This window comes from Salmo trutta, chromosome 35 (assembly GCF_901001165.1).
Source record: "Salmo trutta chromosome 35, fSalTru1.1, whole genome shotgun sequence".
In the NCBI taxonomy this organism is placed as follows: domain Eukaryota; kingdom Metazoa; phylum Chordata; class Actinopteri; order Salmoniformes; family Salmonidae; genus Salmo; species Salmo trutta.
The window spans coordinates 40,833,753-40,845,934 of NC_042991.1; the positions used below are offsets into that span (position 1 = coordinate 40,833,753).

The 12,182-nt window shown below is 45.1% G+C and overlaps 1 protein-coding gene across 1 annotated transcript in view; it reads left to right on the forward strand.

Annotated features, from left to right (window-relative positions):
• Positions 1 to 12,182, forward strand: part of LOC115175209 (intersectin-2) — a 104,730-nt gene that overhangs the window by 23,636 nt on the left and 68,912 nt on the right. The window lies entirely within an intron of this gene.

Sequence of the window (12,182 nt, forward strand, 5' to 3'; positions counted from 1 at the left end):
TGTTCACCCACGACTGCATGGCCAGGCACGACTCCAACACCATCATTACGTTTGCTGATGACACAACAGTGGTAGGCCTGATCACAGATAACGACGAGACAGCCTATAGGGAGGAGGTCAGAGACCTGGCCGAGTGGTGCCAGAATAACAACCTATCCCTCAACGTAACCAAAACTAAGGAGATGATTGTGGACTACAGGAAAAGGAGCACCGAGCACGTCCCCATTCTCATCGATGGCGCTGTAGTGGAGCAGGTTGAGATCTTCAAGTTCCTTGGTGTCCACATCACCAACAAACTAGAATGGTCCAAACACACCAAGACAGTCGTGAAGAGGGCACGACAAAACCTATTTCCCCCTCAGGAAACTATGGGTCCTCAGATCCTCAAAAGGTTCTATAGCTGCAACATCGAGAGCATCCTGACCGGTTGCATCACTGCCTGGTACGGCAATTGCTCGGCCTCCGACCGCAAGGCACTTTAGAGGGTAGTGCGTACGGCCCAGTACATCACTGGGGCAAAGCTGCCTGCCATCCAGGACCTCTATACCAGGCGGTGTCAGAGGAAGGCCCTGAAAATTGTCAAATACCCCAGCCACCCCAGTCATAGACTGTTCTCTCTACTACTGCATGGCAAGCGGTACCGGAGTGCCAAGTCTAGGACAAAAAGGCTTCTCAACAGTTTTTACTCCCAAGCCACAAGACCCGGTTACCCGGACTATTTGCATTGTGTGTCCCACCACCCGCCAACCCCTCTTTTCACGCTGCTGCTACTCTCTGTTCATCATATATGCATAGTCACTTTAACCATATATGCATAGTCACTTTAACCATATATGCATAGTCACTTTAACCATATCTACATGTACGTACTACCTCAATCAGCCTGACTAACCGGTGTCTGTATGTAGCCTTGCCACTCTTATTTTCACATTTTCAAATGTCTTTTTACTGTTGTTTTATTTCTTTACTTACCTACACACACACACTTTTTTTTCGCACTATTGGTTAGTATTCAGCATTTCACTGTATTCGGCGCACATCACAAATAAACTTTGATTTGATACACCATCCCATCTGGTTTGGGCTTAGTCCCACTATCATTTGTTTTTCAACAGGACAATGACCCAACACACCTCCAGGCTGTGTAAGGGCTACTTGACCAAGAAGGAGAGTGATGGAGTGCTGCATCAGATGACCTGGCCTCGACAATCACCTGACCTCAACCCAATTGAGATGGTTTGGGATGAGTCAGACGGCAGAGTGAAGGAAAAGCGGCCAACAAGTCCCATAGGGAACTGAGTGATTGGGCGTTCGCGTAGGGAGCTGAGTGATTGGGCATTCCGTAGGGAACTGAGTGATTGGGCCCATTGGCCCCGACGTCTCCACTGCACCGCGTGCATCACAACCCTCCAGTGTCCTCAAAAATGCAGTTCTACAAATAGCAGGGATGCAAACTAGTCACCTTTTCGGCGAAATTCGCCGTTTTGAATCCAAAATAGGTGACCTATGTGATTGTGTAGATCTGAAGAGAAAAGTTTGAAGGGGTGGGGTGGTTTGGATCACTACTGGCTGTATCCAAGGCTCAGCCAGTCATTTACATAACAACAGAATGTAGCGCAGCACGCGACTGAAGAAAGAAGAGACAACCAGTTTACTAGTTACAGCATCAGCGCGCTCTCTGGCAGCTTGCCAGTTACAGCAGCGCGTCCCCTGAATGATAACGAAGAGGTAACATTAGGCGAGAAGCCTGACCACGGAGACGGGAGTGAGAAGGTGATGAAGCGTACTTCATGAGCTGTAACCGAAAAACTACTGGCATTTTGGAAAGTCTGAGCTGAGGGAGAAAGTGTGGTGGAACAAGTATTGTTAGCATTGTTAAGTAGCTTGCTAGCTGGATCGAATTCTTCGTTAGCTAGCCAGAGAAATGTTGAGCACGAATCATCTGATCAAATAATTGAGTTTATGGTGTGAAAATTAGCTTGCTAATAAAGTCAGACAGCTAACGTTAGCTAGCTAACGTTACAACATCAGATGAGCTAACATTAGTAACCTAACCAATTCGCTATAGTATTAACTGGTATACTTCTCCTTGCCGAAAAGCCCCCCCCCCCCTTCGCATGAATCTGCACGTACTCAGTTCTTCATTAGCTGGGATTTCTGATCAAGTTAGGCTGTGTTTCATTTAATTTTTTTTTTATGTCGGTTTGATCGCGGGGGGGAGGCACTAGTAATGTCTGCAGTTTTCGGTTTGGATATTTGTTTCAAGTGTATTGGTCTATAAATAAACCTCTTTGCCAAAATTCGTCATCTTTCCCATGTCTTATTCGACTAGTAGTTGTTCTGAAATGTTTATTGCTTGCCTACATTTCACTCCCTCCTCTATGTTTAATATAACACACGTACATCAATTATTCATTTCGGTTGCCTTTCCTGACGTGAAGTTTGTTCTATAGAAAGTATTTGACTCTAGGAAATTAGCAAACTGGGGAAAAGAATTTGAAAACAGAATGTTACACTTAAGATTCTAATTCGCAGGGATACAACGACACATAATATAATTGGACAGTTCTGTTTTGCCTTTTAGTCAGTATACTTTCAGTAGGTTAATTGTACATTACTTATACTCTCATACTTACTTTCAAGGCAAAGACCCCACAGGAAGTAACATCTTGTTGGCATGGAGGAGGAAAGGTACCACACGTCCATCTGGAGATATTACACCCCTTCTCTCTTTATTTATTATTTATTTATTTATTTTATTTCTCCTTTATTTAACCAGTTAGGCTAGTTTTTGAGTTCTCATTTACAACTGCGACCTGGCCAAGATAAAGCAAAGCAGTGCGACACAAACAACAACACAGAGTTACACATGGAGTAAAGAAGCGTACAGTCAATAACACAATAGAATAAAGTCTATATACAGTGTGTGCAAATGGCATGAGGAGGTAAGGCAATAAATAGGCCATAGGAGCGAAGTAATTACAATTTAGCAGATTGACACTGGAGTGATAGATGAGCAGATGATGATGAGCAGATGATGGTGTGTAAGTAGTGATACTGGTGTGCAAAAGAGCAGAAAAGTAAATAAAAACTATATGGGGATGAGGTAGGTAGATTGGGTGGGCTATTTATGGGTGGGCTATTTACAGATGGACTATGTACAGCAGAAGCAATCGGTTAGCTGCTCAGATAGCTGATGTTTAAAGTTAGTGAGGGAAATGTAAGTCTCCAGCTTCAGCGATTCTTGCAATTCGTTCCAGTCACTGGCAGCAGAGAACTGGAAGGAAAGGCGGCCAAAGGAGGTGTTGGCTTTAGGGATGACCAGTGAAATATACCTGCTGGAGCGCGTGCTACAGGTGGGTGCTGCTATGGTGACCAGTGAGCTGAGATAAGGCGGGGCTTTACCTAGCAGAGACTTGTAGATAACCTGTAGCCAGTGGGTTTGGCGACGAGTATGAAGCGAGGGCCAGCCAACGAGAGCGTACAGGTCGCAGTGGTGGGAAGTGTATGGGGCATTGGTGACAAAACGGATGGCACTGTGATAGACTGCATCTAGTTTGTTGAGTAGAGTGTTGGAGGCTATTTTATAGATGACATCACCGAAGTCGAGGATCGGTAGGATGGTCAGTTTTACGAGGGTATGTTTGGCAGCATGAGTGAAGGATGCTTTGTTAGGATATAGGAAGCCAATTCTAGATTTAATTTTGGATTGGAGATGCTTAATGTGAGTCTGGAAGGAGAGTTTACAGTCTTACCAGACACCTAGGTATTTGTAGTTGTCCACGTATTCTAAGTCAGAACCGTCCAGAGTAGTGATGCTAGTCGGGCGAGAGGGTGCGGGCAGCAATCGGTTAAAGAGCATGCATTTAGTTTTACTTGCATTTAAGAGCAGTTGGAGGCCACGGAAGGAGAGTTATGGCATTGAAGCTCGTCTGGAGGTTAGTTAACACAGTGTCCAAAGAGGGGCCAGAAATATACAGAATGGTGTCGTCTGCGTAGAGGTGGATCAGAGAATCACCAGCAGCAAGAGCGACATCATTGATGTATACAGAGAAGAGAGTCAGCCCGAGAATTGAACCTTGTGGCACCCCCATAGAGACTACCAGAGGTCCAGACAACAGGCCCTCCGATTTGACATAATGAACTCTGTCTGAGAAGTAGTTGGTGAACCAGGCGAGGCAGTCATTTGAGAAACCAAGGCTGTCGAGTCTGCCAATAAGAATGTGGTGATTGACAGAGTCGAAAGCCTTGGCCAGGTCATTGAATACGGCTGCACAGTAATGTCTCTTATCGATGGCGGTTATGATGTAGTTTAAGACCTTGAGTGTGGCTGAGGTGCACCCATGACCAGCTCTGAAACCAGATTGCATAGCGGAGAAGGTACGGTGGGATTCGAAATGGTCGGTGATCTGTTTGTTAACTTGGCTTTCGAAGACCTTAGAAAGACAGGGTAGGGTAGATATAGGTCTGTAGCAGTTTGGGTGTAGAGTGTCACCCCCTTTGAAGAGGGGGATGACCGCGGCAGCTTTCCAGTCTTTGGGAATCTCAGACGATACGAAAGAGCGTTTGAACAGGCTAGTAATAGGGGTTGCATCAATTTCGGCAGATCATTTTAGAATGAGAGGGTCCAGATTGTCTAGCCCGGCTGATTTGTATGGGTCCAGATTTTGCAGCTCTTTCAGAACATCAGCTATCTGGATTTGGGTGAAGGAGAAATGGTGGGGGCTTTGGCGGGTTGCTGTGGAGGGTGCCGGGCAGTTGATCGGGGTAGGGGTAGCCAGGGTAGGGGTAGCCAGCCATTTCTGTTAGGAAAGCTAAGGCTAGCTTTTTCAAACTGCCTGTGTATATTTGTTCCTAACTTCCCTGAAAAGTTGCATATCATGGGGGCTATTTGATGCTAATGCAGAACGCCACAGGATGTTTTTGTGCTGGTCAAGGGCAGACAGGTCTGGAGTGAACCAAGGACTATATCTATTCCTAGTTCCACATTTATTTGAGTGGGGCATGCTTATTTAAGATGGTGAGGAAGGCACTTTTAAAGAATAGCCAGGCATCATCTACTGATGGGATGAGGTCAATGTCATTCCAGGATACCCCGGCCAGGTCGATTTAGAAAGGCCTGCTCGCAGAAGTGTTTTAAGGAGCATTTGACAGTGATGAGGGGTGGTTGTTTGGTCGCAGACCCATTACGGATGCAGGCAATAAGGCAGTGATCGCTGAGATCTTGATTGAAAACAGCAGAGGTGTATTTGGAGGGCGAGTTAGTTAGGATGACATCTATGAGGGTTCCCGTGTTTATGGATTTGGGGTTGTACCTGGTAGGTTCATTGATAATTTGTGTGAGATTGAGGGCATCGAGCTTAGATTGTAGGATGGCCGGGGTGTTAAGCATGTCCCAGTTTAGGTCACCTAGTAGCACGACCTCAGAAGATAGCTGGGGGGCAATCAATTCACATATGGTATCGAGGGCACAGCTGGGCGCAGAGGGAGGTCTATAGCAAGCGGCAACATTGAGAGACTTGTTTCTGGAAAGGTGAATTTTTAGAAGTAGAAGCTTGAATTGTTTGGGTCCAGACTTGTATAGTAATATAGAACTCTGCAGGCTATCTTTGCAACAGATTGCAACACCGCCCCCTTTGGCAGTTCTATCTTGGCGGAAAATGTTATAGTTAGCGGTGGAGATTTCAGGGTTTTTGGTGGTTTTCCTAAGCCAGGATTCAGACACGGCTAAGATATCCGGGTTGGCAGAGTGTGCTAAAGCAGTGAATAAAACAAACTGAGGGAGTAGGCTTCTAATGTTAACATGCATGAAATAAAGGCTTTTACGGTTACAGAAGTCAACAAATGAGAGCACCTGGGGAGTGGGAGTGGGAGTGGAGCTAGGCACTGCAGGACCTGGATTAACCTCCACATCACCAGAGGAACAGATGAGAAGTAGGATAATGGTACGGCTAAAGGCTATACGAACTGACCGTCTAGCACGTTCGGAACAGAGACTAAAAGGAGCAGGTTTCTGGGCACGATAGCATAGATTCAAGGCATAGTGTACAGACAAAGGTAAGGTAGGATGTGAGTACATTGGAGGTAAACCTAGGCATTGAGTAATGATGGGAGAGATATAGTCTCTAGAGACGTTTAAACCAGGTGGTGTCATCGCATATGTAGGAGGTGGAACAACATGGTTGGTTAAGGTATATTGAGCAGGGCTCGAGGCTCTACAGCGAAATAAGACAGTAATCACTAACCAGGACATTAATGGATGAGGCATATTGATATTAGAGAGAGGCATGCGTAGCCAAGTGAACATATGGGTCCAGGAGTGGTTTGGCTGACTGGGGACACGGCGATTCAGACAGTTAGCAGGCCGATGCTAACAAGCTAACAGTTAGTAGGTTGGGGCTAAACAAGCTAGCAGTTAGCAGACCGGATTAGCAAGCAAGCAGTTGGCAGACCGGGGCTAGCAGTTAGGAGACCGGGGCAGGCAAGCTAGCAGTTTAACAGACCGGGGCAAGCAAGCTAGCAGTTAACAGACCGGGGCTAGCAAGTTAGCCTTTGGGGGACGTCGAGATGGGGGTAAGTCTGTTTTTGCCTCTTCGTGCGGTGACCTCAATAGACCAGTCGTGGAATTAGTAGGGTTCCAAGTAGCTCTAGGTAGCTAGCAGGCCGCGGTTAACAGAATGGGCCTCCTGCTATCTGATGACCGCTAGCAATGGTTTGCTGACTGATAGCTGGTAGGTAGTTAGCTGGCTAGCTTCAGTTGAGGGATTCCAGATCCGAAGTAAATAGAAATACTTTAGAAGAAAAAACAGATCCACGCCACATTGGGTGAGGCGGGTTGCAGGAGAGTATTTAGAAGCTGAAGTTTAGGAAAATATTTTTGATATATACAAGGGACACGACAGGACAAAGACGTCTGACTGCTACGCCATCTTGGATTCAAGAATCTCTCTCGCTCTGTCTCAGCTCTCTCCCACTCTGTCTCAGCTCTCTCCCGCTCTGTCTCAGCTCTCTCCCGCTCTGTCTCAGCTCTCTCCCGCTCTGTCTCAGCTCTCTCCCGCTCTGTCTCAGCTCTCTCTGCCTCTGTCTCAGCTCTCTCCCGCTCTGTCTCAGCTCTCTCCCGCTCTGTCTCAGCTCTCTCTGCCTCTGTCTCAGCTCTCTCTGCCTCTGTCTCAGCTCTCTCCCGCTCTGTCTCAGCTCTCTCCCGCTCTGTCTCAGCTCTCTCCCGCTCTGTCTCAGCTCTCTCTGCCTCTGTCTCAGCTCTCTCTGCCTCTGTCTCAGCTCTCTCTGCCTCTGTCTCAGCTCTCTCTGCCTCTGTCTCAGCTCTCTCCCGCTCTGTCTCAGCTCTCTCCCGCTCTGTCTCAGCTCTCTCCCGCTCTGTCTCAGCTCTCTCTGCCTCTGTCTCAGCTCTCTCTGCCTCTGTCTCAGCTCTCTCTGCCTCTGTCTCAGCTCTCTCTGCCTCTGTCTCAGCTCTCTCTGCCTCTGTCTCAGCTCTCTCCCGCTCTGTCTCAGCTCTCTCCCGCTCTGTCTCAGCTCTCTCCCGCTCTGTCTCAGCTCTCTCCCGCTCTGTCTCAGCTCTCTCTGCCTCTGTCTCAGCTCTCTCCCGCTCTGTCTCAGCTCTCTCCCGCTCTGTCTCAGCTCTCTCCCGCTCTGTCTCAGCTCTCTCTGCCTCTGTCTCAGCTCTCTCTGCCTCTGTCTCAGCTCTCTCTGCCTCTGTCTCAGCTCTCTCTGCCTCTGTCTCAGCTCTCTCTGCCTCTGTCTCAGCTCTCTCTGCCTCTGTCTCAGCTCTGTCTTAGGGAGGGAGGATAGAGTAGAGTAAAGGAGACTGGAGACGCCATAGCTTCTCTGTTCCCCTCTTCTCTCTCACAGCCGTGGCTACAGCTTCTTTTCCATGGCCTGTCCTCTTCTTCTTCATACATCTCATTTATCCAAAGCATTCCTTTAGGTCTCATAAGAGCTTCTCATTGGATGGTTCTGTGATGTATGAGGAGGAGAACAGAACAGAGAGCTTTCGGCAGGCAGTTAAGAGGCTTTTCTCTCTACAGATTCAGGCTTAGTTGGTTAGTTATCCGTGATTGGCTGAAAAAGAGAGTTGGTCATGTCCATAGGGTTTCCACTGTTTCTGTGAAAGCATCAATCCCAGTCTCTGGTGTAGCTATGGTTTGGTCACTGATATTCTGTATTAACCCATTAACTGTCTCTTCTTGAAAAACATGTTGAAAAATTATTTAACTTTATACTAATAACAACTCAAATTAAATAGATTTTTTTCCGAACTGACAGAGTAATACCAGATGGTTGAGAAGTCAAGAGGAACCTAGAACCCAGGAACTAGAACCCAGGAACCTACAACCCAGGACCTAGAACCCAGCCAGCAATACTATATTAGAATGGCAATTTGCATAGCATTTTTACTCATTTCAGCAATTTTGTATTTACTTTTATTTTATAAAAATGTATTTTGACACATGTACACACACGTACACACACACACACACGTTCTCTGCCCTTGACCTTGTTCTGAACACCTCCAAAACAAAGGTGATGTGGTTTGGTAAGAAGAATGCCCCTCTCCCCACAGGTGTGATTACTACCTCTGAGGGTTTAGCGCTTGAGGTAGTCACCTCATACAAGTACTTGGGAGTATAGCTAGTCAGTACACTGCCCTTCTCTCAGCACATATCAAAGCTGCAGGCTAAGGTTAAATCTAGACTGGTTTCCTCTATCGTAATCGCTCCTCTTTCACCCCAGCTGCCAAACTAACCCTGATTCAGATGACCATCCTACCCATGCTAGATTACGGAGACGTGATTTATAGATCGGCAGGTAAGGGTGCTCTCAAGCGGCTAGATGTTCTTTACCATTCGGCCATCAGATTTGCCACCAATGCTCCTTATAGGACACATCACTGCACTCTATACTCCTCTGTAAACTGGTCATCTCTGTATACCCGTCTCAAGACCCACTGGTTGATGCTTATTTATAAAACCCTCTTAGGCCTCACTGCCTCCTATCTGAGATATCTACTGCAGCCCTCATCCTCCACATACAACACCCGTTCTGCCAGTCACATTCTGTTAAAGGTCCCCAAAGCACATACATCCCTGGGTCGCTCGTCTTTTCAGTTCGCTGCAGCTAGCGACTGGAACGAGCTGCAACAAACACTCAAACTGGACAGTTTTATCTCCATCTCTTCATTCAAAGACTCAATCATGGACACTCTTACTGACAGTTGTGGCTGCTTTGTGTGATGTATTGTTGTCTCTACCTTCTTGCCCTTTGTGCTGTTGGTTGTCCCCAATAATGTTTGTACCATGTTTTGTGCTGCTGCCCATGTTGTGTTGCTACCATGTTGTTGTCATGTTGTGTTGCTACCATGTTGTTGTCATGTTGTGTTGCTACCATGTTATTGTCATGTTGTGTTGTTAGCATGTTGTTGTCATGTTGTGTTGCTACAATGTTGTTGTCATGTTGTGTTGCTACCATGCTATTGTCATGTTGTGTTGCTACCATGTTGTTGTCATGTTGTGTTGCTACCATGTTATTGTCATGTTGTGTTGCTACCATGCTGTGTTGTCATGTGTTGCTGCCATGCTGTGTTGTCTTAGGTCTCTCTTGTCATGATGTGTGTTTTGTCTTATATTTTTATTGAATTTATTTATATCTTTAATCCCAGCCCCCGTCCCTGCAAGAGGCCATTTTGGTAGGCCATCAATGTAAAAAATAATTTGTTATTTTAACTGACTTGCCTAGTTAAATAAAGAAAAATATATTCTTAATTACATTCCTTTAATTTAGATTTTGTATATTGTTAGATATTACTGCACAGTTGAAACACAAGCATTTCGCTACATAACATCTGTTAACCATGTGACCAATAACATCTGCTAACCATGTGACCTATAACATCTGCTAACCATGTGACCAATAACATCTGCTGACCATGTGACCAATAACATCTGCTAACCATGTGACCAATAACATCTGCTAACCATGTGTATGGACCAATAACATCTGCTAACCATGTGACCAATAACATCTGCTAACCATGTGACCAATAACATCTGCTAACCATGTGACCAATAACATCTGCTAACCATGTGTATGGACCAATAACATCTGCTAACCATGTGACCAATAACATCTGCTAACCATGTGACCAATAACATCTGCTAACCATGTGACCAATAACATCTGCTAACCATGTGTATGGACCAATAACATCTGCTAAACACGTGTATGGACCAATAACATCTGCTAACCATGTGACCAATAACATCTGCTAACCATGTGACCAATAACATCTGCTAACCATGTGACCAATAACATCTGCTAACCATGTGTATGGACCAATAACATCTGCTAACCGTGTGTATGGACCAATAACATCTGCTAACCATGTGACCAATAACATCTGCTAACCATGTGTATGGACCAATAACATCTGCTAACCATGTGACCAATAACATCTGCTGCCCCTGTGACCAATAACATCTGCTAACCATGTGACCAATAACACCTGCTAACCATGTGACCATTAACATCTGCTAACCATGTGTATGGGACCAATAACATCTGCTAACCATGTGACCAATAACATCTGCTAACCATGTGTATGGACCAATAACATCTGCTAACCATGTGTATGGACCAATAACATCTGCTGACCATGTGACCAATAACATCTGCTAACCATGTGACCAATAACATCTGCTAACCATGTGACCAATAACATCTGCTAACCATGTGTATGTGACCAAAAACATCTGCTAAACACGTGTACAGTTGAAGTCGGAAGTTTACATACACTTAGGTTGGAGTCATTAACTTGTTTTTCAACCACTCCACACATTTCTTGTTAACAAACTATAGTTTTGGCAAGTCGGTTAGGACATCTACTTTGTGCGTGACACAAGTCATTTTTCCAACAATTGTTTCCAGACAGATTATTTCACTTATAATTCACTGTATCAAAATTCCAGTGGGTCAGATGTTTTCATACACTAAGTTGACTGTGCCTTTAAACAGCTTGGAAAATTCCAGAAAATTATGTTATGGCTTTAGAAGCGCCTGATAGGCTAATTGACATAATTTGAGTCAATTAGAGGTGTACCTGTGGATGTATGTCAAGGCCTACCTTCAAACTCAGTGCCTCTTTGCTTGACATCATGGGAAAATCAAAAGAAATCAGCCAAGACCTCAGAAAAACAATTATAGACCTCTGCAAGAAGGGGGAAGCTTGCAAGCTGGAGAACACCATCCCAACCATGAAGCACGGGGGTGGCAGCATCATGTTGTGGGGGTGCTTTGCTGCAGGAGGGACTGGTGCACTTCACAAAATACATGGCATCATGAAGATGGAAAATTATGTGGATATATTGAAGCAACATCTCAAGACATCAGTGAAGAAGTTAAAGCTTGGTCGAAAATGGGTCTTCCAAATGGACAATGACCCCAAGCATACTTCCAAAGTTGTGGCAAAATGGCTTAAGGACAACAAAGTCAAGGTATTGGAGTGGCCATCACAAAGCCCTGACCTCAAACCTATAGAACATTTGTGGGCAGAACTGAAAAAGTGTGTGTGAGCAAGGAGGCCTATAAACCTGACTCAGTTACACCAGCTCTGTCAGGAGGAATGGGCCAAAATTCACCCAACTTATTGTGGGAAGCTTGTGGAAGGCTACCCGCAATGTTTGACCCAAGTTAAACAATTTAAAAGCAATGCTATCAAATACTAATTGAGTGTATTTAAACTTCTGACCCACTGGGAATGTGATGAAAGAAATAAAAGCTGAAATAAATCTCTCTACTATTATTCTGACATTTCACATTCTTAAAATAAAGTGGTGATCCTAACTGACCTGAGACAGGGAATTTAACTAGGATTAAATGTAAGGAATTGTGAAAAACTGAGTTTTTAAATATATTTGGCTAAGGTGGTTGTAAACTTCCGACTTCAACTGTATGTGACAAATTAAAATTTGATTTGATGGAATGTTATAAACAGATTTAGTTTCTATCGTGCAACAGCCCAAGCCCTCTACTTGATCTGAAAACTGAAGGGGTGGGGCTATTCAAGTTAATGGAATTCACATTAGAATTCCAAACCGTCTAGGAACCCTGACAGACCAAGCCCCTCTCAGGTAATACCTCCCATCCTCTCTAATCATTATCATAGTACTGTT